Source organism: Pseudorca crassidens, chromosome 2 (genome assembly GCF_039906515.1).
Source record: "Pseudorca crassidens isolate mPseCra1 chromosome 2, mPseCra1.hap1, whole genome shotgun sequence".
Taxonomy (NCBI): domain Eukaryota; kingdom Metazoa; phylum Chordata; class Mammalia; order Artiodactyla; family Delphinidae; genus Pseudorca; species Pseudorca crassidens.
In genome coordinates, this window is record NC_090297.1 from 46,299,958 (window position 1) to 46,325,368 (window position 25,411).

The window sequence follows — 25,411 nt, forward strand, 5'->3', positions numbered from 1 at the left end:
AGAGTGGGAGGCTGCAAAGGCCTCTTGAATTTCTGCTCTTCACCCAAGTCCATGGGAGGACACTGAAGCCACCCCATTTGTTAAACAGATTTCACAAGATTTCCTCTTCTGATTATTTGGTTCTGTAAACACATTTTGATCCCACTGAAGAGGAGCTTTGGATCTCATTGGGCTTGTGCATTAGACAAGCAGGGGCCAGATTTTTTTTCAGGTTGTAAGGAGATCTGCCCTATCTTTAAATACTACATGCTATGAAAATAAGTCACTAGGCCCAGAGTAATCAAGGAGGGTTTCACAGAGATGATACTATTTGATCTGGGCCTTGAAGCATGAATAGGAGTTTTCCAGGAAGAAAAGGGTGAAGAGCATTTTTTGTAGAGGAAATGGCACAGAAGGATAAAGCAGTCTGGGAGATTGAGAACATAGTGTGTAAGAGGATGAGGCTGGAAAATTATGTTAGGACCCAAACCTGGGGGCTTTGAATGCTAGAATGAGGAATTTGGCCTTTTTCCTGATGGCCATGTGGGATCTTGGGAGAGTTTTAAGCAGGAGTGTGGCAGAGTTAGTGTGGTAGATGGCAGGGAGGTGTTCAGACTAGAGGCCTGGAGAGCAGGGGGGAGATTGAGGCAGTGCTCCAGGTAAAAGAGGATGGAGCATGGTGATAATATTCCTTCTCATTACATCATGCTTTTCCCTAAAATTTGGTTCCATCTACTCTGCTTGCATGAGGGTTTGTATTCATTAAAAAAATGTTAATGAACCTGAACTATGTACTCACTTTGTGAGGTGTTGGGGGTATGGAAATGACGAAGACATTATTAAGCTGGAGTCTCGAGGAGCTTACAATTGAGAGGGGATATAGACACATCGATACATTGACAGGTAATTTCTTCATAACCCTTTATATGCAAGGATAGAGGAAATAACAGGGGGATGTGGTGGCCCAGGGGAGAAAACTAACAGTATGGGAGGAGGCCAGTCATGGTGGGCTTCCTGGAAGAACTGAAGCTTTAGCTGTTTGAATGGCAGGCCAGAGTTATGTAGAGCCATAGTTTTCCAAGTATGGGCCTTAGCCTAGAAGCACCAGCGTCACCTAGGAAATCGTGAGAAATGCAAATTCTTGGGGCCCATCCCAGACTGACAGAATCAGAAACTCTGGGTATGCGGACCCAGCCATCTGTGTTTTAACCAGTCTATTGATGTCTGCTGAAGTTTGAGAACCACTGCTCTAGGTAAGGGAGGGAGGAAGTTGCCTCAGGCCAAAGGAGCAGGTGTGCAAAAGCATTGAGATGGCAGATGGCTGGGTGAGAACATCATTCAGGGGCTGGAGGGCAGGGTCACTGTGTGGATGTACTGCAGAAGAGCCTGGAAGTCTGACTCAGACAGACAATGGAGGGATGTAGACTGTAGGGATGGGAAGCCACACAGACAGCTCAAGAGGAGGTAGGCATGGTCAGATTTCTCTTTAGAGTCAGTGTGAGCTGGGCATATGTAAAGCAGGCACTCCATCAGCATCTGTTGATTGGACCCGGGAAGAGCTAGAATTGTCCCCTTCATCTGATGATGCCTGTGCTCCAGATCAGGGAGGGCAAACAAAGATTCATCTCTCGCGCCAGCTCTGGTCCATCGGTTGCAGCTGCCTGAGTGCTGTATTAAGAAGGATACTGAGTCAAGTCTGGGATGTAGAGAAATGAAGTTTGTGACTAAGTAGCCAAGGTTGCCATGGACATGAGTTGTAGGGGGTGAGGATTTGTTGGCTCATATGCTCCATATTAAATTTGAATTGCTCTTGCCAGATAATTAACACAATGAAAATAAAAACACATGTTTTCCAGAACTCATTTGTACTCAGGAAACCCAGCCTTGCTCCCAGTCATTAGCAGCTAGAATCAATTCTAAATTATGGGGAGTAGAGTCACTGAGGGACATGGAATCCTCTCCTCTTCATACCCTCCACAATGTAAACTCCTCCTGTTTCATGACACAATGACTGAATTTCTACCGTTATGCTTTTTTTTCAGAGTCAGGCAGCTCAGGTCCCTGTAGAACCGAAGATGCTGCAGGAGAGGAGGAATCAGTTCATCAAGAACACATCATTCAAGGCAGAGTCAAGATGGCAGCACGGGAAGATGTGGAGTTCATGTCTCCCCACGATTAGGGCACCTGTCGGATGCTGGTGGGGGGGACCTCAACACCCAAGGAGACGGAAGGAACACCCAAACGAACCGGTAGGACGTGGGGGGACTGAGGGGAGAGGAGATATGAAGGCCAGGCAGGACCAGTGCCCCTGAGGTCTGGCTCAGAAGGGGGAGGTGTTCCCATGCCAGGAGGGACCCTCAGGGGCTAGGATCGGGGGAAGTGCACCAAGCGTTTCCCCTGCCCAATCAGCCCGGGAAGTCTGCTGGGCTCTTGGGCCAGGTCCTATACCCTCAGAGGCCCCCTCCAGGCTGTGTGGGTCCTGGGGGTGTAGGAATGAGGCTGGGGGGAGAACAGGAGAGACAGGCGGGAGGGGCCCTCCAGGACCAGAGGAGTGGAAGAGGAGTGGAGGGCGTTTGCCCCGCCCACTTGGTCGCAGGAAGCCTGCTGGGCTCCCAGGTGGGGTACCCTGCCCTCTGAGACCAGAGGCACGCCTGGGCCCTTTCTGTTCTGTTGAGCCTAAGCCCCACCCCTCACACCCCCAAGGGCCTTTTCCAGCCCTGTGGGTCCTAAGCATAGGCCCTGCTCCACCACTCAAACCCCGCTCCTGCCTAGGCCCTGCCCTCTACAGCCAAGGCCTTTTCCACCGTTTTTTTTTCTTTTTTACACCACCCCCTGCCCTTTTTTTTTTCTTTTCTTCTCCTCTTTTTTACTATTGTAGTTTTGTTTTACCCTCTGCCTATTGTTTCATCTATATTTTTATATTCTTTCTAACATATCTGTTAGTTTGCTAGTCTAATTTTATTTTTACTCTTTGTTATTGTTCTTCTTTTTTTTTTTCTTTTTTTGCCACCCCATGCAGCTTGTGGTATCTTGGTTCATGAGCCAGGGGTCGGGCTGAAGCTCCTGTGGTGGGAGCTCCAAGTCCGAACCACTGGACTAACAGAGAACCTCAGACCCTAGGGAATATTCATTGGAGTGAGGTCTCCCAGAGGTCCTCATCTCAGCACCAAGACCCAGCTCTACCCAACAGCCTACAAACTCCAGTGTTGGAAAACTCAGGCCAAAGAGCCAGTAAGACAGGAACACATCTCACCCATCAAAAAAAAAAAAAAAAAAATAGATGGCAAAAAAATATGTCACAGATGAAGGAGCAAGGTAAAAACCTACAAGGCCAAATAAATGAAGAGGGGGACCTTCAGGATGGCAGAGGAATAAGACGTGGAGATCACCGTACTCCCCACAAATACATCAAAAATACATCTACATGTGGAACAACTCCTATAGAGCACCTACTGAATGCTGGCAGAAGACCTCAGACTTCCCAAAAGATGCCCTCAGGCAACCTACACGCAGAGGTGGGGCCAAATACAAAGCTCAACCCCAAGAGCTGTGCGAACAAAGATGAGAAAGGGAAATTTCTCCCAGCAGCCTCAGGAGCAGCGGATTAAACCTCCACAATCAACTTCATGCACCATGAATCTGTGGAATACCTGAGTAGACAATCATCCCAAAATTGAGGTGGTGGACTTTGGGAGCAACTGTAGCCTTGGGGGTTTGCTTCCTGCATCTAATTTGTTTCTGGTTTTATGTTTATCTTAATTTAGTATTTAGAGTTCATTATCATTGGTAGGTTTGTTTATTGATTTGGTTGCTTTCTTTCTTTTTATATATATATATTTTTTCCTTTTTCTCTTTTTGTGAGTGTATATGTGTATGCTTCTTTGTGTGATTTTGTCTGTACAGCTTTGCTTTGCCATTTGTCCTAGGGTTCTGTCTGTCCATTTTTTTTTTTTTTTGTATAATTTTTAGCACTTGTTAACATTAGTGGATTTGTTTTTTGGTTTGGTTGCTCTCGTTTTTTTTTACTTTTAAATTTTTAAAAATATTAAAAAAATTTTTTATTTTAATAACTTTATTTTCTTTCTTTTTTTTTCTTTTTTTTTTCTCCCTTTTCTTCTCAGCTGAGTGGCTGAAATGGTCTTGGTGCTCTGGACAGGTGTCAGGCCTGAGCCTCTGAGGTGGGAGAGCAGAGTTCAGGACATTGGTCCACTGGAGACCTCCTGGCTCCACATAATGTCAAACGGCAAAAGCTCTCCCAGAGATCTCCATCTCAGTGCTAAGACCCAGCTCCACTCAACAACCAGCAAGCTACAGTGCTGGACACCCTATGCCAAACATCTAGCAAGACAGGAACACAACCCCACCCATTAGCAGAGAGGCTGCCTAAAATCATAATAAGTCCACAGACACCCCAAAACACACCACCGGACACAGTCCTGCCCACCAGAAAGACAAGATCCAGCCTCATCCACCAGAACACAGGCACCAGTCCCCTCCACCAGAAAGCCTACACAACCCACTGAACCAACCTTAGCCACTGGGGGCAGACACCAAAACAACGGGAACTACAAACCTGCAGCCTGAGAAAAGGAGACCCCAAACACAGTAAGATAAGCAAAATGAGAAGACAGATAAACACACAGCAGATGAAGGAGCAAGGTAAAAACCCACCAGACCAAACAAATGAAGAGGAAATAGGCAGTCTACCTGAAAAAGAATTCAGAGTAATGATAGTAAACATGATCCAAAATCTTGCAAATAGAATGGAGAAAATACAAGAAACGTTTAACAAGGACCTAGAAGAGCTAAAGAGCAAACAAACAATGAGTAACAACACAATAAATGAAATTAAAAATTCTCTGGAAGGAATCAATAGTAGAATAACTGAGACAGAAGAACGGATAAGTGACCTGGAAGATAAAATAGTGGAAATAACTACTGCAGAGCAGAATAAAGAAAAAAGAATGAAAAGAATTGAGGACACTGTCAGAGACCTCTGGGACAACATTAAACACGCCAACATTTGAATTATAGGGGTCCCAGAAGAAGAAGAGAAAAAGAAAGGGACTGAGAAAATATTTGAAGAGATTATAGTTGAAAGGGACTGAGAAAATATTTGAAGAGATTATAGTTGAAAACTTCCCTAATATGGGAAAGGAAATAGTCAATCAAGTCCAGGAAGCACAGAGAATCCCATACAGGATAAATCCAAGGAGAAACATACCAAGACACATTTTAATCAACCTATCAAAAATTAAAGACAAACTATTGAAAGAAGCAAGGGAAAAGCAACAAATAACATAAAAGGGAATCCCCATAAGGTTAACAGCTGAACTTTCAGCAGAAACTCTGCAAGCCAGAAGGGAGCGGCAGGACATATTGAAAGTGATGAAAGGGAAAAACCTACAACCGAGACTACTCTACCCAGCAAGGATCTCATTCAGATTCAACTGAGAAATAAAAACTTTTACAGAGAAGCAAAAGCTAAGAGAATTCAGGGGAGAGAATTCAGAACCTAGGGGCAGGACAGGAATAAAGACAAAGACATAGAGAATGGACTTGAGGACACGGGGACTGGGAAGGGTAAGCTGGGACGAAGTGAGAGAGTGGCATGTTCCTATATACACTACCAAATGTAAAATAGATAGCTAGTGGGAAGCAGCCGCATAGCACAGGGAGATCAGCTCGGTGCTTTGTGACCACCTACAGGGGTGGGATAGGGAGGATGGGAGGGAGACGCTAGAGGGAGGAGATATGGGGATATATGTACATGTGTAGCTGATTCACTTTGTTATAAAGCAGAAACTAACACACCATTGTAAAGCAATTATACTCCAATAAAGATGTTAGAAAAAAAAAAAGAACTGTAGTGTTAGCTACATTAAATTTATCTTATAGTCTAGCTTTCAAGAAAATGTTTGCTTAGGAATGTATTTCATAATAATATAGCTTCTAACCTGAAATAACATGACACTGAAAGACAACATTTTAAATATTAGATCCTAGACCATGTCCAACTTTTGCAGAGCTTACCTAGTATAAAAGCCCAATATAGTTTGATTGAATTTGTTTTACAGTCAGCTTATCTACCCTACTTTTTATTAACAAATGTTGTCAATTTTCAAATTTTTCCTACTTATTATATCTAACAAAATCATAATATATGAGCTGTCACATCAAATCTCATTCTATGCATAGAAAAATAGACTGTGAGCAACTCCTTTGTCTATGCTATATAGTTACCAGATCAGTTAATCTTACCTTTCTAAATTGGAATTATATTTGAAATACAATTTCAATAAGCCATTGCTATCATCTTCTTCAACCTTCAAATTCTCTTCTGAAAGAATAACTAGTATCTTCCCTCTTCCTTTTGATTTAATGCACAACTATAGCTTCGTTAACCAGTTTCAAAAAGTGAAGATTAATGGGTATTTATCCGATTAAAGAATATAAATATTTATTTTGAATGCAGATTTAATAATGTAATAATCTCTTATAGTGACTACCATCAAGTTACTTTCATTGAATAATCTATGGTCTGGACTTAAGTTGTTATTGCCTTCCTTGTTTTTGTTGTTGTTGATGATGATGCTTTTTAAAATGAACCTATCAACAAGTTGTAGGTATTTGAATATTGCAATGATTTCTTTCTTATGTGTGAATACTCAGCATCTATTACAATGCCTGCTATTTAAAGTGAGTTCAGTACTTGCCCAAGAGATTTTATCAGTGCTTTTGAAAAATATTTCATATAGGTAGCTGCATGTAGATGCTGTATATTTATATAATCAGATTTTGTAGTATCTTAATTTCATAGACTGCATTTGGAAGCTAATTTCAATTATTATTTTTTATTTCCTAAATGATATCCTAAAGTGTAAATGTATGAAAACTACATATTTCCAGAAATGGGAGTTTCCTTGCTTTATCTACTGGAAAATAGAAATTTGTTTTCTGATTTATTGGTGTTGTTGAGAATGGATAAGATATTTGTTTCTAACTTCTTAAGAAAAATGGCATCAAGATTTAACTGTAATAAACCTAATATTCCATATATGACCTCCTTATAAGATCTATTACAATGAAATACACAATGATTTAATAAGTATATATTTAAAATTTAAAATATCAGATATATTTGTTAATCCTTGAAAAAACCAAATTCAAATTTATTTCTATGGTCTAGTACCTTCTTATATATTATCTCATAGCAAACTTGTACTTAAAAATATTAATTCAATTTTACAGTTTAGACAGTATACTTACCTTGCTTCCACTTGTTTGAAATCTGGATTTGAATTGTCATCTTTTCAGTTGTAACATATACTTTTTCTTCACCACATAAAAAAAATAAAATAAAATAAAAAATGGGTGGAAGACCTAAATAGACATTTCACCAAAGAAGACATACAGATGGCCAAGAGGCACATGAAAAGCTGCTCAACATCACTAATTATTAGAGAAATGTAAATCAAAAGTACAATGAGGTATCACCTCATTACCAGTTAGAATGGGCATCATCAGAAAATCTATAAACAACAAATGCTGGAGAGGGTGTGGAGGAAAGGGAACCCTCTTGCACTGTTGGTGGGAATGTAAATTGATACAGCTACTATGGAGAACAGTATGGAGGTTCCTTAAAAAACTGAAAATAGAAATACCATATGACTCAGCAATCCCACCACTGGGCATATACCCTGAGAAAACCATAACTCAAAAGGAGACATGTACCACAATGTTTATTGCAGCACTATTTACAATAGCCAGGACATGGAAGCAACCTAAATGTCCATCGACAGATGAATGGTTAAAGAAGATGTGGCACATATATACAATGGAATATTACTTAGCTATATAAAGAAATAAAGTTCAGTTATTTGTAGTGAGGTGGATGGACCTAGAGTCTGTCATACAGAGTGAAGTAAGTCAGAAAGGGAAAAACAAATACCATATACTAAGGCATATATATGGAATCTAAAAAAAATGGTACTGATGAACCTAGTGTCATGGCAGGAATAAAAACGTAGACATAGAGAATGGACTTGAGGACATAGGAGGGGAGGGGAAAGCTGGGGCGAAGTGAGAGTAGCATCGACATATATACACTACAAATGTAAAATAGATAGCTCGTGGGAAGCAGCAGCATAGCACAGGGAGATCAGCTTGGTGCTTTGCAACGACACAGAGGGGTGGGATAGGGAGGGTGGGAGGGAGGCTCAAGAGGGTGGGGATATGGGGACATATGTATGCATATAGCTGATTCACTTTGCTGTACAACAGAAACTAAGATAGCATTGTGAAGCAATTATACTCCAATAAAGATTGTATTTTTTGTAAGAAAAAAAAAAGAACACATCATTCAGCTAACGACATCAGTCAGTTACCTGACACATGCAGGACCCATAACTTATGAGGGGAAGGACATACACTGTTAATTAGGAAAATGCAATATATTTTTTAAGTACCCATGTTTTAATAGTTTCAACTGTTTTAAATGGAAAGTTTCCTCAAATATTTGATGTCATTGTCCTTTGAAAATAGTATACAGAAGATAATTAATCTTTAACTGCCCCTCCTTTTTGTTTTTGGATGGCCCACTATCAAGAATATTATTTATTTATTTATTTATTTATTTATTTTTTGCGGTACGCGGGCCTCTCACTGTCGTGGCCTCTCCCGTTGCGGAGCACAGGCTCCAGACGCGCAGGCTCAGTGGCCGTGGCTCACAGGCCCAGCCGCTCCGTGGCATATGGGATCTTCCCGGACCGGGGCACGAACCCGTATCCCCTGCATCGGCAGTCGGACTCTCAACCACTGCGCCACCAGGGAAGCCCAGGAATATTATTTTTACCGTGTCCTTCTTCCAGATGTATGGAGGGCTCATGGTGTCAGCACTGATGCTCCCAGGCCTCAGTACTTCTTTGAATATCTGTATTTTTAAACTCTTCTTTCTCCTGCCTTTTCCTCACTTTCTACTTGCCTTCATCCATTGGTGTCAGTGTTTCTGCCTTATGGAAAATGCTGTATTAAAGAAAGCATTTCCGTCCAAGTAGCCCTCACGTCACAGGGTTCTGAATGGGTGCCAGCTGGGAGGTTGGGAGCACAGCCCCAAAAGCCCTTCCTCTGGTGCAAAATGGATTTGAAGACTTGCATTTCATCTTTAAAATGTATGCAATCAAATAGTATTTAACTTAGTTACCAGTAAGTGAAAAGGATGCCTGGTAGATGTCCAATGTTTATCCTGTAACTTTGCACAGACCCCCCCCCCCCCCCGCCCCCACCAGCCGCTCCAAAGTACACCACTGTGTCCTGGAGGATGTGCGTGTTACAGGTGGAAGAAATGGCTGTGGGAATGAGCAGGAGAAGCCTGTTGGACCAGCTGTGTGACCCTGGGTAAATAAGCTCACCTTTCTGAGTTTGGTTTCCTCATATGTATGTAGGAGAAAATAGAGGACAGGAAGAAATAAAATAAATGAAAGGGTGTAGCGCAGTCCTTGACACACATTAGTCCCTCAGTAGATTTTAGTTAAATCTCCACATCAAAGAACCTGAGTCATGTTTACCACAGTATGAATTAATTAGTCTTAACACACAGTTAGCCTGGGGAGAATTGGACCATTGAAGGATCGATTTGGATTTTGGGATAATCTCTGCCATTTACCCTCACTGTAAATTGCTGGGATCTTGCTGTGAGAATACAGAGGAAGGAGGGGTTCACTCCTACTGGGGAATCTTGGATGGTTCCAAGGAGATGACACTGGAGCTGGATTTTGCAGCGTGGGTAAATGTTCAACAGGCTCATTGTATGGTCAGGCCACACAGGATGGCGGTTCTCTTTCTCTCTGCTTCACCCAGTGCCTGCCTCACCGACACCCTACTCACCTGACTGACCTTCCTACATACTTGTCCCCGCCCCAGCTGGTGATTCTTCTAATCTTTAGATCAGAACATTTCCACCCTGAAGGGCGTGCCCCTCTGGGGGCACCAGTAGAAACCAGTAGTTTCCCTGGTAACTAATGATCCCACCTGATATCAATTCCCCTATAACTGGTAACCCGCCCCACCCCCCCATCCCCGAATGAAGACTGCCGCCATGTCCTGCCCGCCATCCACCGCGCTCTGTAGGGTGTCGCTCCAGGACCTTGCTTCAGACAGGTAAGCTCCCCCATCCATTAAACCATTGATGTCTCTGTCTCCGACTCCAGGCTCTTTCTTCGGTCTCAAGGATGGGCAAATACAGGGCTTGCAGACCTATGGAGTGCAGCGCAACATTCATGAGTGATGAACAATGAAATTTAGGACTGGACACACGCATTTGAGTGTGAGCCTGGAGGGCCTAGTCTATGTTAAGAAGTTTAATTTTTATTCAGTTGGCCATAGGGAGCTGTTGAAGACTTTGGAGCACAGAGGAGTGAGGTGAGGACTACAAGTGAAAAAGATCCTTAGAATATAAGCCTCCTGAGGACAGATCCTCCCGTACCCCATGTGATTCCTGCTCTATCCCCTGTGCCTACAACAGTATCTGGCACAGTTAAGTGTCCAATAGCTGATATTTGAGTGAATAAGTGATGGAATCACTCTGGTAGCAGGCGTTTGGGGTAGATTGGGGAGGGCCCAGAGGCAGGAGAACCCATTCAGAGGCCACAAGCGCTCGTCCAAAGGGGTTGGCAGCGTGACGGGCGAAGGAACAGCTGCAGGAGACTCTGGGAACATCTCCCTTCTGCCCTCAGCACCTCCTGTGGCGCACTGACCACTCTCTGAATTCAGGGAACACTTCAGGGCAGCATAATCCATCCCGACAGCCCTGGCCACATGTTCTTCCAGAGCCTCTGTTCCTCTCTGCTCCCCGTTCAGATTGGAACACAGTCCGGGCACGCTCTAGAGAGGAAATAGTTATTTGCATATGAACATGAAACAGCACTTTCTGAAGCTGCGAGCCGGGCGCAGCTGGTGCGAGCTGGGTTTGCTCACAATCGCAACCAGCTTGTTTTAATTTGGGGCTGGAGGATTGGGGTGGGACTCCATTTGCCAGCTTCCCAGCAGGAAGACACTCATATACACACAAACACACACGCAAATGCAACAGGCCTGCAGTCCTGGCCAGCTTGGCTGAGAAGAGACTTCCTAGGGGATGGGAGAGGAAGGAAGGGAAAGGGTTATACAAATGCATTCTTCTCAAGCCCCAGGGGAGCAGCTGCTTCTGGATGTTCGATCCATTGGGACCCATCGGGAGTGCCCTGCTGGTCCTGGAGCCATCTCACAATGTTGAACACTTACTGTGCACTAAGCGTTTCGTCAGGTGCTTTGCTTGAGGGTTTTCTGCAGAAGGCAGGTGGGGGGAATGCGGGAGGAAGAAGTAGACTGGTTGCCAAGGCCTTATATTGTTTTGAAAAATGATAAATGAAAGTTGAAAAAGTCACTAGGTTGAGACTTCAAGGAGACTCCTTGGAAACTTGCTGCCCCACGTGAGATATAGTTTTATCCTGCTGTATAATCCCTGAAAATCAAGGCTGGACAAACGTAGAAACAAACATAAATGCAAATGGAACTGATTGTTTCTCCCGTTTCTTTCCCTCTTGCTTTTCTCTTTTCCACCCCTCTTTTTTTTGCGGTACGTGGGCCTCTCACTGTTGTGGCCTCTCCCGTTGTGGAGCACAGGCTCCAGATGCGCAGGCTTAGCAGCCATGGCTCACGGGCCCAGCCGCTCCGCGGCATGTGGGATCTTCCCGGATCGGGGCACAAACCCGGGTCCCCTCCATCGGCAGGCGGACTCTCAACCACTGAGCCACCAGGGAAGCCCTTCCACCCCTCTTTAATCTCCTCTTTTGATGCCAACAGTCCAGACACTGTCTGCATAGGTTTGCTTGTCCCGGGACCTCTCCCCACGGTCCCCATGGTGGGTGTTTGTCCACCAGCACAGAGGCAGGGGACTCTGGAGCCAATGGTGAAACTTCTCAGGCTGCAAATGGACACAATGATGAGAAAGCCCTCTCATAGGGGAAGTGGGCAGCATGATATTCTGGAAATATCTTGGGCTTTAATATTTTGCAACGATGGATTTTAATCCTAACTCTACAACGTAGGTAGAGAACTTAACTTTTCGTGCTCAATTTCACTACCAACCCTGTGAGTTGGGTGTAATGATCCCTTACCCAGAGTTGTTGCAGGAATAAACGGAGTTGATGTAACAATGGACTTACCTAACATATAACCATAATAGCTAATACTTAGCTAACATTATTAGGCATGCTTTTCTGACCACTTCAGTGAATTAACTCACTTGACTTTTGCAATAACCTTATGAAGGACAACAGTTATCCTCACTTCATAGGCCCAGGGAGGTTATACCATTTGTCCTAGTCAGTGGCAAAGGTGGGATTTGAACATAGGTAGTCTGACTCCAAAGCCAATGCTCATCGCCACTACTCTATGCTACCTTCTGGCACCATGGTGTGCACAATAAGAGGTGCTCAGTGCTTCTTGTGTCCCCCTCCCCTAACTTCTTTCTTCAAGGAGCCAGGAGTCTTGCGGAAAGTTCTCTGGCAACATTGGAGCAGTTCTCTCTGTTAATTAGGTGTTTCATTTTACCGCCAGCCTTTTGTTTTCCCCCTGGAGATCTGGCAGTATTTCCAATAAATTGTGTTTCAAGGAAAGAAATAGAAAAAGACAGTGAGTGGCCCCCCCAGGTTGGAGACTGCAAGGTTTCTTTCGGCAGGGGAGAACAATTGGGCCATTGTCTGCAGTAATAGGACTTCCTGGGGAGGCAGCTGTTGGCCTTGCTCCCCGGTTTTATTTTAGCAATGATCAAATTAGAATCCCTTTTCCTCCCCTTCCCTTTGGTCAGTAGTATATTTTATTCTCACACGGACCACTCCTTATTCCCACAAAGGAGATTAAAATTTTGGTTCTGGACTTAGCATAGGGATGTGACAAGCGCTTGCCTGCATCTAGAGTGGGACTAAGTATTTTGCCAAACTTGCCTTTGCAGAGCCAAGAGTTTCCTTCTGGTGAGCATGCTGGGATCTTCTTGGGCCCCATACCTGCATCTCAGAGAGAAACCTTAGCATTCAGCTCTGGATTGATCAGCACTACTTATTTAGGCTTATGATGATCCTGGCCCAGAATGTTCAGTCCTTTTGTCCTCTGGTTGTGCATGTAACTCCTTCACCGGCTAAGAGCAAAGTGGAGAGTTGGGGGGTGGATGTCGGTGGTGGTGGAACTGGGCATGTCTTCAGAGTGACCCGAATTTGAGTTCCCATCCTACCACACATCAAATCCTGTGATGTTGGCCAAGTAGCTTAACTTCTCCCCTGTAGACAGTGGTCTTCTTCCCCACCTAGTCTACATCCCAGCTCCACGGAATGATTGGCACTCTTATGATGGCCCGAACCATTACGTATGTGGTTCTCTATGGAGTTTCCCTTCTGGCCACTTGATTCACTTTAACCAAATCTTCAAATCTCAGTTCAGACATTGCCTGGTTCATGGTAGGTGTTTAATGTATTTCTTTTTGTAGGAGATATTTGTTATTTTTCTTCGTTTTAATCCTCTTCTTCCTTCTCTGTCTTATCAATCTCTTTAAAAGGCAGAGTTGTCTCCCACTAGAGGAGCTGAAAAGATAAGACAATCTCTTCCACAGCTCCTTGCATCTAGTTTTTGCCAGCTGGACAAAATCACCTAGACTTTATTCAGAAGCTAGGGAGGAATTGGGGATACTGAAGATGACTGGTTACGTAGTTGCAAGCTTCCTCATTTCTGCAACGGATTATAAGCTCATAGTTGTAGTAAGAGCTTCCTTATTCCACTGCTAAACTCATGTTCCCTTTGCCTCATTCAGTACCTTACTTGGTCATGGATCTTTACCTGACTGTGTGGCCCTAACCTTCATTGCTAGAAAGTCTAAACCTGTAGTAGATCTGGATGTGTTGGGTTGCTATGGTCTTCCATTAACTTTACCACTAGTCCTGTTAATTCATGTTGCAGGAGCACCAACCAGCCAGGTGGTAGTGTTGGTTACCAGTTCAATGAGCCATTGTTGTGTTCCCTGGTAGAAACTTTCCTTCCCTGGGAACTAAGACCTCTAAACCAGCAGAACCCCAAATCTGTAGGAATGGGAATAAAATTTTTGTGAATGGGTCATTCGAGTTAATGGTGAAAGAAGCTCCTCCCACTTCTTGGTTCTCACACCCAAGTGTTCCAGCTGTGGGAAAATGGTATCAGACATGAACTGGAAGTTCAGAATGGTACCCCAACCCTTCAAGTGTTGTCATTTGGCAAGCACCATAAATGAGTCTTTAACAGGCCATTCAACCATTCTATCAGACTCTCTGCTCTGAGTGATTAAGTTCATGATAAAACTCATGGTCATGAGCCCGTTGTCTTCCTCTTTTCTTTAAAATGAGTTCCTTGGTGAGAAGCAATGTTGTGTGGGTTTCCATGATATGGAGAATAAGGCATTCTTATGCCTATAGACAGAGGTGTTGTCAGAAACACTGTGGGCAGGGGAGTCAAATCCATATATTCATGTTGGTATCTGTTCTGGTGAGGATAAATCACTAACCCCCACATGATCAGACCAGGTGGCTGAATGCTCTCCCTGGAAATAATGCCATATCTGAGGCTCAGCAATGGTCTCTGCTGTTGACGGGTTGGACACATGCATGCGTTCTTTGACCAAAGTTGATCTGGCTACAGCACTACTCACCTCCATTCCTGCAACTGTGACCACCATGTTCATGAGCCCACTGAGGAAACATCAAGGTGGCTAGGGAAAGAAGCTACCTGTCCGCAGAATAGGGTACCTTGACCATCTGATTATTGAGTATTCCTTTGCTATAGATAATATATTTTTTGTGAACATCTACACAGACCAAAATAGCCTCCTGCTCTGTGCTCATTCTGAGAGGTCCACCCTCAGAGCTCCTTGGTACTATCCTCTAATCTTGTTCTTTCCAAGACCTCGCCTACCTGGCCATCTTAATCACCCTGGGCTGCCTCCGTAAGTCCCTGATAACATAGTGTAAGCTCTGCAACTTGGTGGGAGGGGCATCTACTTTAGCTATTTGGATGCCACTTAGTTTAGGATCTAATTAATGGAGAACCTGGAGGTAAAGAACAGAAAGGATTGATTCTTATCCTTCTCCCTACCAGTTGAGTTTTCCATCCTAGCACTTGGGTTTTCAGAAAAGGTAGAAGGCCAAGCAGAAGGAAAGCTCTAGGCGGCTCAACAGGAAGAGAGGTGAGTCATTTATTTCTTGAGGAATTAGGTTCAGTAATGTCTCATTAATCTGGCTTCATCAGGAAATGAGCTGTGTCACCTAAGTCAATTTTCAAATAACCCTTTCATGAGCCAAATTTTGATTTAATAATTTTGAATGGAAGTCTTTCTAAACCAATTTCATGCTTCTCTGCCTATTTCAGTGGAGGATCATGCCCATTTGCTAACCTTTTCTTGAGGGCATCAGGACCATTAATTTACCAGGTTATAGTTTAGGAAAAATAAGGGGCTATTTGCCCAATGATAAATTTCCCCATCCTTGTTGTGAATTTTGATTTATTATGTCTACTGTAATCATTTTATTCATTTTTAGGGGCTGTATGACAAGATAGATAAGAAAGGGTTCTGGAGTCAGAGCTGAGTTTGAAGTTTAGCTCTGCTGTTTATGGTCTCTGGGCTCCAGGGTCCTCATATGCAATACAGGTATAACTACCTTGGCTCTGATCATGTTTCTAGAAATTTCTACCCCTCAGTATCATGGTGAGGGTCGAATACACAACAAAAGGGAAGGCCCACTGCTGTGAAAGCGCCTAACACATTGTAGCTGCTTAATAATAAACATTACTTCCCAAGGAGTGGGTTTGCTTCTTGCTCTACAATTTTCTTACCATCTCAACGTGCTATGTCTAGACTGCAGAGGGTCACCTATGAGCTTCAAGGGCCTAGCACAAAGTTGGGCACAGTGTAGGGGTTGGGACATGTCTTTCTCTTCACCACAAAGAAGAATGCCAGCTCCTCAGGGGAAGTGAAGTTTCTCCTTGTGTAAGTTCTACAACGAGGTTTGCATGTGACGGTCTTGGGACATGTAGCAATTCTGTAGACTTTGGCTCTTCAAGTTTTTGGAATGCAACAGTCAAGCTCTACCTCCAACACCCTCCCCAAGGTTTTCTGTTTAAGAAGAAGTACAAATGTATCACTGCTCAACACTTAGCGAAAAAGGAGAAAGAAGTCTCTTACTAAACTATTCACAAGCTCCCAGAGCTGTAAATAAAAACCTTGGAAATTTCCCATGGCACTAAACACACACACACACACACACACACACACACACACACACACACACTCTGCCTTTCCCTCAGAACCATTCTGCCCTTTATGCAATTAATTGGTAAGGCATGAACAGCAAGTGGGAAATTGGGAGTGAAGAGTGTTCCAGTTACATTGCTTTTTAAATATTAAGTTCCTAGAGCCAAGACCAAAGCCATGTATTGACAAGGGTAGGGCACATCTCTGACAGCAACTGCCTGCCAGGCTTCTAGAATACTGATTCATCTTCTTGTGCAATGAAGACCTCTCCAGAGAGAAAGGAAGGGGAGGGAAGGGAAGCAAAGGAGAGCTCTCGCTTATAAGCACTTAGTATGAGTCAGGCTGTATAGATGCTGTTTCATTTAACGCTGACAGTCATCCTGTGGGGTAGATATTATCATCCACTTCTTGCAGACTGCGTGAACAGTTTGAGGAGTTGAATAATTTTTCCAAGTTACAACAGCTGATATATGAAGAATTTTATTTGGCAGGTGCTACAATATTAGGCTAGTCATATACCTTGAGATGCTCTCTCCAAATATCCCACCCCATCCCCTTCCCCAGAAGGCTAGAAAAAGGAGAGAAATATGGAAACTCTGATGTAAGCTATTTAAAAAAATTTGGATGGAATCTCAAGCTTGGTATCCCAGAGTACAGGAATGACAGTTGTCATCTTTTCAAATATAGAGCACTTTACCATTTACAAAGATTTGTCCCTCTCCTCCCTTTCCCTCTTTCCTCCTTTTTTTGACAGCAGCTCCATGCTGTATCTATCCCATGAGATGTCTGGCTCCAGCTTTACCTTTAAAATGGGCATAATGACTTGTGCACTACGCATGAGAAGGTGTTTAGGAGAGCCAGTAACACATTAGCTCTGGTCCCTTTTGTATGTGCTCTTTTGGCACCTGCAGTTTAGTAAAGTTATAATTAATAACACACAGTTACACAAATAGTTATTCATCTGTCTCTCCTGTGGAGATCTCCTAGGTCTTGCTTACCACTCCGTCTCCAGCTTTTATTTTATAGGGAACTTAGCTGCACAACTAGGACTTGAATCTGTGTGTAAGGATTGCTGCCAGGAGGTGGGTGGAAAATGGAAACAGTACTTTTAAATGAATGAAAAACTGAAAAGTATACATTGTTTGAATTCAACTGTAGGATGCTAATGAAGGTCTGTGAACCCAGGTTGCAAAGCTGATGCCCGGGCAGGCTGCCCACACCTGTTCTAGTGGGCAGGGTTGGGAAGATTTGATGCTGACTCAACAGTCCTTAGTGTGGCTGGTAGTGCAGGGGAGTGTAAATAGCATGGTGCTTGGAGCCTGGAAGTCACATGAGCCATTCCCTCAAGTTTTGTCTCATTGGCACATTTCACTGGAATGCTTTCTATTTTCTCCATGTGACTAGAAACATTGAGAAACCTTGCTCTGAAGGAAATCCCTGGCGGTCAGAGGGCTTTGTCCTTGGCCCTTCCCATCCAAAAAAATTGTCTGATTAGCCTTAATCAGGCTGTGATGGCCACATCTCTCTACGGGCAAGCAGAGAAAATGCCCACTGGATGATTTCGAGGAGGCTAGGTTGACGGTCTAGCTGGATTTTGCCAAGGAATCTGGCAAATTCTCTTAGGATGTCTGTACAACATTTGTGGAATGCTCTTGATCTGGTAATTTAGCATCTCAGCTCCAGTAGGAAATGAGGCTAGTTTGGTGTGATTCCCTTTGTTGGATCGTCTTCCTTTTTATGCCACAGATACTGGCATGAGAATCTCCCCTTTAAGTATTCTGGGGATTGTTTGCAGATAGTTTAGCCACTAACATGTATTAAGTGCCTGATCAGAGCCAGGTACTAGGTTGCTCCCATTCTCTAATGCTCCCAATGATCCTACCCGGTGAGCACTTATCTTGCTCCCATTTTGAAGATGGGAAAATAGAGTCTTAGAAATGTTTCAAGAGGTGTCAAAGTCTCACATGAACCTGCTAGCGTTGGACATTTATGTGGAAGATCCAGACATGAAAACTGTCCTCCTGGAAGAGTGAGGGAAGGAAACTAGTGTTTCTTAGCAAACATGTGCTGCACACCTGCTGAGCGTTTGACAAACTTCATTGTGTTGAAAGTTCACAGCACACCTAGGAGGCGGCACTGTTAGTGTCTCCATTTTAGAGAGGGGAACCTGAAGCCGAGTGGTGAAGGAACTTGCCCATTGTCAAGGAGCTAGTGAGCGGGGGCAAGTTTGGAGCTCTGGTCGTGTGCGGCAAAGCTTGTCCTTCTAGTCACTATGTAGAGCTGCCCCACAGCAAGTGTACAGGAGAAGCTGGGGTACCCGACTGAGGACCAGGGATGCTGACGAACCTGGAAGACTGCAGGATGCAGGGTGGTGTGGCAGCCCAGGAACTCTGGGTGTCACGACCAGTCAGTGTCTGCAAGCTTCCTCCTATTGTCCCCCTGCTGTTTCGGAGCTTTCAATTTTGTGTTCCTTCTCAGCTAAAAATAAGGTTTTGTTTGCACATAGGGGGAAGGACCTGGGACCCTCCTGAGAAAATCCACAGAGGAAACAGGACACAGAGTGGACTGCAGAGGCAGGAACGTCATTCCTCAGCTCTGAGAGGCTGGAAGCACGGAGCGGGAAATGGCGCTTCCCCTGTGTTTTTATGTTTAGCTGGGGTTTAATTAATAACCGGCAAACAAGTCTATAATTAACTCGATTTCCCTTTTGGCCAGCCGAGGGAATCATAATAAAGCTCCTTTTTAAGTCCACGGTGTTGCTGGAAGGATGGGAGGGAAATTGGGCTTTCCAGCATTGCTTGCCCAATAATGAGGGCCCTACATCGCATTCCTGGCTCTCTCCCCCTGCAAACTGTATTATCTGTACCAGATGTTGCATTAAAAGAAGAATTACTATACTTCAGGGCTCAAATTATATGTGCCTGATTTATTGCCCGGCCTCAGTTTTAAATGCTACCTTGCAGAACGCTGATAAATGATAGCTGATCATTTTGTGGAGTGCTGGGGTTGTTGAAGATCTCAAGGGTAGGAAGGGGTTAACTCCTTCCAGGCTGGGACCGTTTGGCTGGCCATTTCACTCTCCTTCTGAACATTTCAAATCTCCCCACACCACCCAACCGAACACGTACCGTTTTGTTGTTTTTATTTTTCATCTCTAAAATGACATGCACAAGACTCTTGACTCCACGAGGCACCGTGTACATCAAAGATGAAGTACCAAATTTTAAGCATGGCTTTCAAGACCTGCCTCCAGCTTCCCTTTCCAGCCTCCCATTACTGTATGCCTCTTCCCACATGCTCGGCCCGAAGTCCCGAACAATCTGGCCGGTGCCTGCCTCACCAGCCTCATTTCTTGTCCCACTGCCATCCCGGCCTTCTTCCAGTTCCTTGAATGTCCTGACTCCTTCACGCAGCAGGAACTTTGCATGTGCTTCTCCCTCTACCTGGAGCTCTTTCCCCTCCATCCTTCATTTGGGCACCGTCTATCTCATCTCAGTACGAATGTCACCGTATGACCCCTGAAATTTATTAGATATCCCTTTCTATTCAGTCTCATGGTACCGTGTACATTTCCCTTCTAGCACTTTCCATAATGTATACTCATTTATCTATTTGTGTGATTATTTGCCTATTTCCCCTACCACATTATGAGCACCATAAGGCCAGGGACGGCATCTGTTTATCGCTATAATTCCAGAGCCTAATACAGAGCCAGGCACAGATGCACAACATTTTTTAATTGAATGAATGTCTAGGGGAATAAAGCTGCCTGCCCACTCCATTCCTCACCCTGCTCATCATCCTCCTTTTGGTTATTTCTGCTTCCAAAAGAATGTCTTCACCTATTTCTGGAACCACCTTGCCCTTATAAAATCTCCATCACTAGTTTTGTGTGACCTCGGGCAAGTTACTTGACCTCCCTGGGCCTCAGTTTCCCTCATAGGCAACATGGCTGTAACAATAGACTAGCTGCACCTGCTGGTTGTGCAGATTAAATGAGTCAGTGTATGAAGGCACTCCTGGCTCATGGGAGGTACCATGTAAAATGTTTAAAGGTTAGTGTTTTCTTTGTGAATATGCATGTCCTCTAACGTGACTTTAATTGGGCCTTTGCTCTGGCTCTGCTTCCTCTAGCCACACCCTTTGGCTTTGACTCTGCCTTTCTCAGCATTCCTGGCCTCAGAGAGGGCATAGTTCAACCAAAGGGGCAGCTGACCCAGACTTGGGGAGGCTGCTCAAAGGAGTGGATGCCTGGTTCTTAGAAAATAGAGAGGACTTTGCCAGGTGCCGAACTGAGACAGAATATTCCAGGAAGAGGGAAAAGCGTGAAGAAAGCCCAGAGAAGCTGGAGAACAAGGTGTTTTGGGACCACAGCTCACCAGGGTCCAGTGTGGTTGCAGTACAGGGTGCAGCTGGGTGCAGACGCAGAGGTTCCCAGGCCTCAGAGGACTTTGCGTGCCATGCTAAGGAGTTCGAGTGTGCCCTGTAGCTTAGGAGCAGCAATTGACATTTTTGGGAGAAGAGAATTCCGTGGTCATCTCCAGATGTCATAAGAGGGCAATCTGGGCCAGCAGCAGGGGTCATGGTCATGTTAGACAGGAAGGGCAGCAGTGAATGCTTCAACTACATCCAACCCTGCTCAGTGTCTGCAGAGATGGGTCTGGGTTCCACATGGACCCGCGGGAGTCACCAGCCTTTTAAAAACAAGGGTTTTAAAGATGTGCCAGTGCCCAGGCATGGATGGAGCTTCCCTCCCCGTCTATTCAATTCAGGTCTAATAGGTCCCAGGGGGAGCTGCAGATTCATGAGTGAGCAAGCAAATGGAGAGGAAAGAAGGTAGCTTTTGTTGAGGTCTGTCAAGTTTGTGAAGCTCTATAAGGAATCTTGCACATGCCTGGAACGAACATTTTCTCCTTCAATCCTCCCAACAATCCTGAGATGTAGGTATTGTGAACTCAGTGTTTATAGATGAGAAATCTGAGGCCTAGAGAGGCTTAGAAAATTTGTCCAGCTCGTACTGACAGAGTTTTAGATTGTTTACTCCCAAACTCTTGTCATTGCTACTTTACCTGGCTGTTTGCTTTACACAACACCAAGAAGAGTGATCCTTTGATACCTGTGTTATTGCTCTACTAAACTATAAGCCTGTTCAGTGCCCAGTACTGGGCATTTCACACATTAAGTTCTCAATCTGTATTTGCTGATTGGCCCAGTATCTTCTAAACCTACAATGACTCCATCAGTCACTAGAGGGCATGATGGATATGCAATGTGGAGTGAAATTGAGTTACAGATGATTTAATTACTCAGCTAAATCCTCTTCCATCCATCCTTCCTTTCTTCTATGTATAGATCATTAACTTGTTCACAAAAAAATTATGAAATGCCTCAGATGTACAGTGTACTAGGCTAGGGACATAGGGGTTAAACCCTTCAAATTTCTCATTGTTTCTGGCAACTATGGAGGAAAGACCACCATGGGTTTAAATCATGAGAACCCATAGACAGCCCTTCATTCAGTCTTGGAGGCAAGGAAGACTTCTCTGAGAAGTTGATACCTGAGCTGGGTTTAAAAATGAGTTGAAATTTGCTAAGTGTAGAAGTGAGAGAGAAAGGTAGTCTAGGTGAGGAGTCAGCATAAGCAAAGGCCCAGAAAAAGAAGTGACAAGGTCTGGAGTCTACAAACAGATTGGGATGGAGAGATGTAATGCAAGCCTGGAGGTGGGGCTTGAGACGTGGGCTGTGAATGGCATCCTGAGGGCTGTTGGACTAGCCGTGAGGTCTTCAGCAGAGTCCATGAAAGGTTTTAAGTGAGTTGGAGGTGAGAGAGAGAAGGGATTCTTTTTATGTTCTGTTTTGTCTTTTAGAAAGATCACTTTGGTTGCAAAGTAGAAAATAAAAAACTGGGGATAAGAACAGTTCGAAGACTATATTAATCCAGACAAGAGATGATGGTGACCTGATTAAGGCAGCAGATATGAGGTGGGGAGAACTAGATGGATTTTAAGATTTAAACACATTTTAAGGAAGTAGAATTGATAGATCTTGTTGACTGTTAGAGATGAAGGAACCGATGATGATTCCCAGGTTTCTGGTTTGAGGGCCTAAATGGATGGAGGTGACATTCACGGGGGTGGAGAACACGGAAGGGAGGAGTGGAGTTTGGAGGAAAATGACAAATACAATTTTAAACATGCTGTGAACTGCCTCTGGTACATCTGGGTGAAGATGTCCAGCAGGCAGCTCCATGCATGTGTTTGGTGCTTAGAGAAGGCTCTGGGTTGGAGAGACAGATTTTTGGAGGTATAAGCATATGGATGGTCTTTAGAGACACGGATTGGAATGAGTTCAAGCAGGATTAGTGTTTGAGGAAAGAAGAACTGAGACTTGGAGGAGGAGCCTCAGCCGTAAAGGATCAAGATCTGAAAGGGTGGGAGAAATCTCTAGGACAATTACATCATTGAATCCCAGGGGAAATCCTTTAGGAATGTTGGGTTAACAGTGGCAAAAGCTGCAGAGGTCAGGAAAAAGGACTAAGAGGTATCTACTGGTTTTAGCAAACAATATGGGAAGGGCAGTTTCTATGAACTGGTGGGTGTAGAAACCAAGATTCAGTGACTTGAGGAGTGATTCAGAGGTGAAGAAATGCAGGCAGTGAGTAAAGATGCTATTATGGGAATCTTGGGTGTGAAGGAAAGGAAAGAAGTTAGGAAGTAACTCTCTAGGAATATGGAATCAAGCAGGGGTGGTTAAACTTAATAGAGAATCTTGACCACACTTATGAAATCACAGTGAGTCGAGAGGAAGAGGCTGAAGACAGAAGATGGAGAGCAGACATAAAGAAACTTATGGGTGGCAGGTAGATTGCAGTGGACGGAGGTGACATTGGCCTGATGGAGGCCTTTTCATCCCATGAAAATGCAAAAAGAGACTGTAAACCAGAACGAGATGAGAGAATTCCCTCAGCCACACCTGTCTGAAGGTGAAAATTGGTCTTGGAATTCTGTTGCAAGTCTTTGCAGTTGTTTTGTCTACACATCTATCCATTCATTTAGTTTCTGATCACCTCCCACACTGGAATCTACCTATTCACTGGTCTGTCTGTGGCCCATCCACCTTGGTAGAGCTAACATCCATCCCTATGTGTAAGACCAATCATTCTGAGTTTATTATTTTTGTTCTCTTTGTAAAGTGCCCAGATAAAGATCCTTTCCGGGTATTGTTAGGGATTGAATAAATGAATCAATAAATGAATACATGAATGAATACCCACTCCAGATCTCCTTCAACCAACCATGACATATATTTATTAAGCAACTGCTATGCGCAAGGCAATGTGCAGGTGCTCAGGCCACGATAATGAACTAAATGGAGCTCGTAGAGCTTATTGCTGGTTAGAGATACAGATCTGATAATAGGTGATCACACTACAAATGCATTTTGAGGGAAGGGGCATAATCTATACACAGGGGGCTGGAGATGGCTGGAGCGGGTGACTAAGCAGAAACTGAGCTTTCCAGGTTAATCCATGTTGACTACTATAGTCTGTTGTTTTATGAATAGAAAATCAGAGTATTTCTATCGGAATCTGCTATACTTATGAATGTATGAATGAACAAATGAATGATTGAATGAGTAAATATTTTTTCCAGCCTATTAACAATATTTATAGTCATCTATCTTTGAACTCTTTCTTCCCAGAAAGCATAAGTCTCCATTAACCAGCTGCCCACTGTCAGGGGATTTTGTAAATAGTGATATGCTGTAATTCCAGTCTGTTCTTTTCTAACATCCGTACTTTTCTGGGGAAGAACTGTATGTTTCTTCTCATCTGACTGTAATAAGTATTTAAAGCAAGGCGTTTGAACTTTGGATGTGGGGGACCTTTCTTCGGTTGAAGAAGCCAGCTTCTCCTCCAGGCCATTTAATTGACCTGAAGGCTTGTGTGAGCCCTATGAAAATAACTGTTGATGGAGGATGGCTTTGCTCAGAAATTGTGGAAATGACTGGGAGAGATAGACAGTTTTAGCCACTCGGCCCTGGTGTTTCGGACAGGCCACCCAGAAATCAATCCTCAGCAGAGAACACTCTTCTACTTTTGCAAATCTCCAGAGGAAGAAGAACCTACAGCTTTAACACACCTTCATCATGGTGATTAGAAATGATAAAATCAAGAAATGCTCTGGGATAGATTGGTAGATGTCTTGAGGATCTACAAGTACAGCTTTGCTAATAAAAATAATACTGGGTCCTGTTGATGGTGTCTACCATGTGTCAGCCTGGTGAGGTGACAGGCCATCTGTGTCCCTGTCTAAGGAAGTGAAGAAAAGACAGGGGGCAGTGCTGAATGGGGGATAGAGAAGGACTCAGCCGAGGTCATGTCCCCAGCCTGGCCTCCAGGGCCCTGGAGCTGCAGGGGGCATTTTGAAATGCTCTGGCAAGACCCTATCATTCACCCTGGGCTGAGCGGGAGAACATATTTTACTCAGCACAGAGAAAAGACTCTAAACGACCAAGAGTTATCAACCAATCAACAAAGGTCTTCTAAAGACTTACTGGGTGCTGTTTGTCAGGGGTCATATATGAAAATTAGAAAACTAGAGAGAAAAAATATTACACAGAAGAACCTTAAGAATAATACTATCTTAAAAAATTAAATACTGCATTGTACAGTTCAAAATCAGGGACTATGGAGATTCAGAGAAGGTGGTGGTGCTGTAGGGTAAGATGCTTGTGAGAGGCCGTAAAAAAGAACAAAATTTTGCCATCTGCAGCAACATGGATGGACTTGGAGGGCATTATGCTAGGTGAAATAAGTTAGACTGAGAAAGACAAATACTATATGATATCACTTATTTGCGGAATCTAAAAAATACAACAACCTAATGAATATAACAAAAAAGAAGTAGACTCACCGATATGGAGGACAAACTAGTGGTTACCAGTGGGGAGGGGGAAGGGGGAGGGTATTATAGGGGTGGGGGAGGGTGGGACAAACTATTGGGTGTAAGATAGGCTCAAGAATGTATTGTACAACACGGAGAAAATAGCCAATATTTTGTAATAACTATCAGTGGAGTGAAACCTTTAAACATTGTATTAAAAAAAAAAAAAAGGAAAACAAAA

At 43.8% G+C, this 25,411-nt stretch overlaps 1 long non-coding RNA gene across 3 annotated transcripts in view; it reads left to right on the plus strand.

The window, feature by feature from the left end:
* LOC137218777 (uncharacterized) overlaps positions 1 to 5,869 on the plus strand; it is a 189,810-nt gene extending 183,941 nt beyond the window's left edge. For 2 of the 3 annotated variants that reach the window (XR_010940846.1, XR_010940848.1), the window contains 2 exons: positions 2,022 to 2,228; positions 2,999 to 3,934. This is a non-coding gene — a long non-coding RNA (uncharacterized lncRNA). Of the gene's footprint in view, positions 1 to 2,021; positions 2,229 to 2,998; positions 3,935 to 4,100 lie in introns of those variants that run through there. The other variant, XR_010940847.1, reaches the window with a different exon arrangement.
* The last annotated feature ends 19,542 nt before the right edge of the window (positions 5,870 to 25,411 follow it).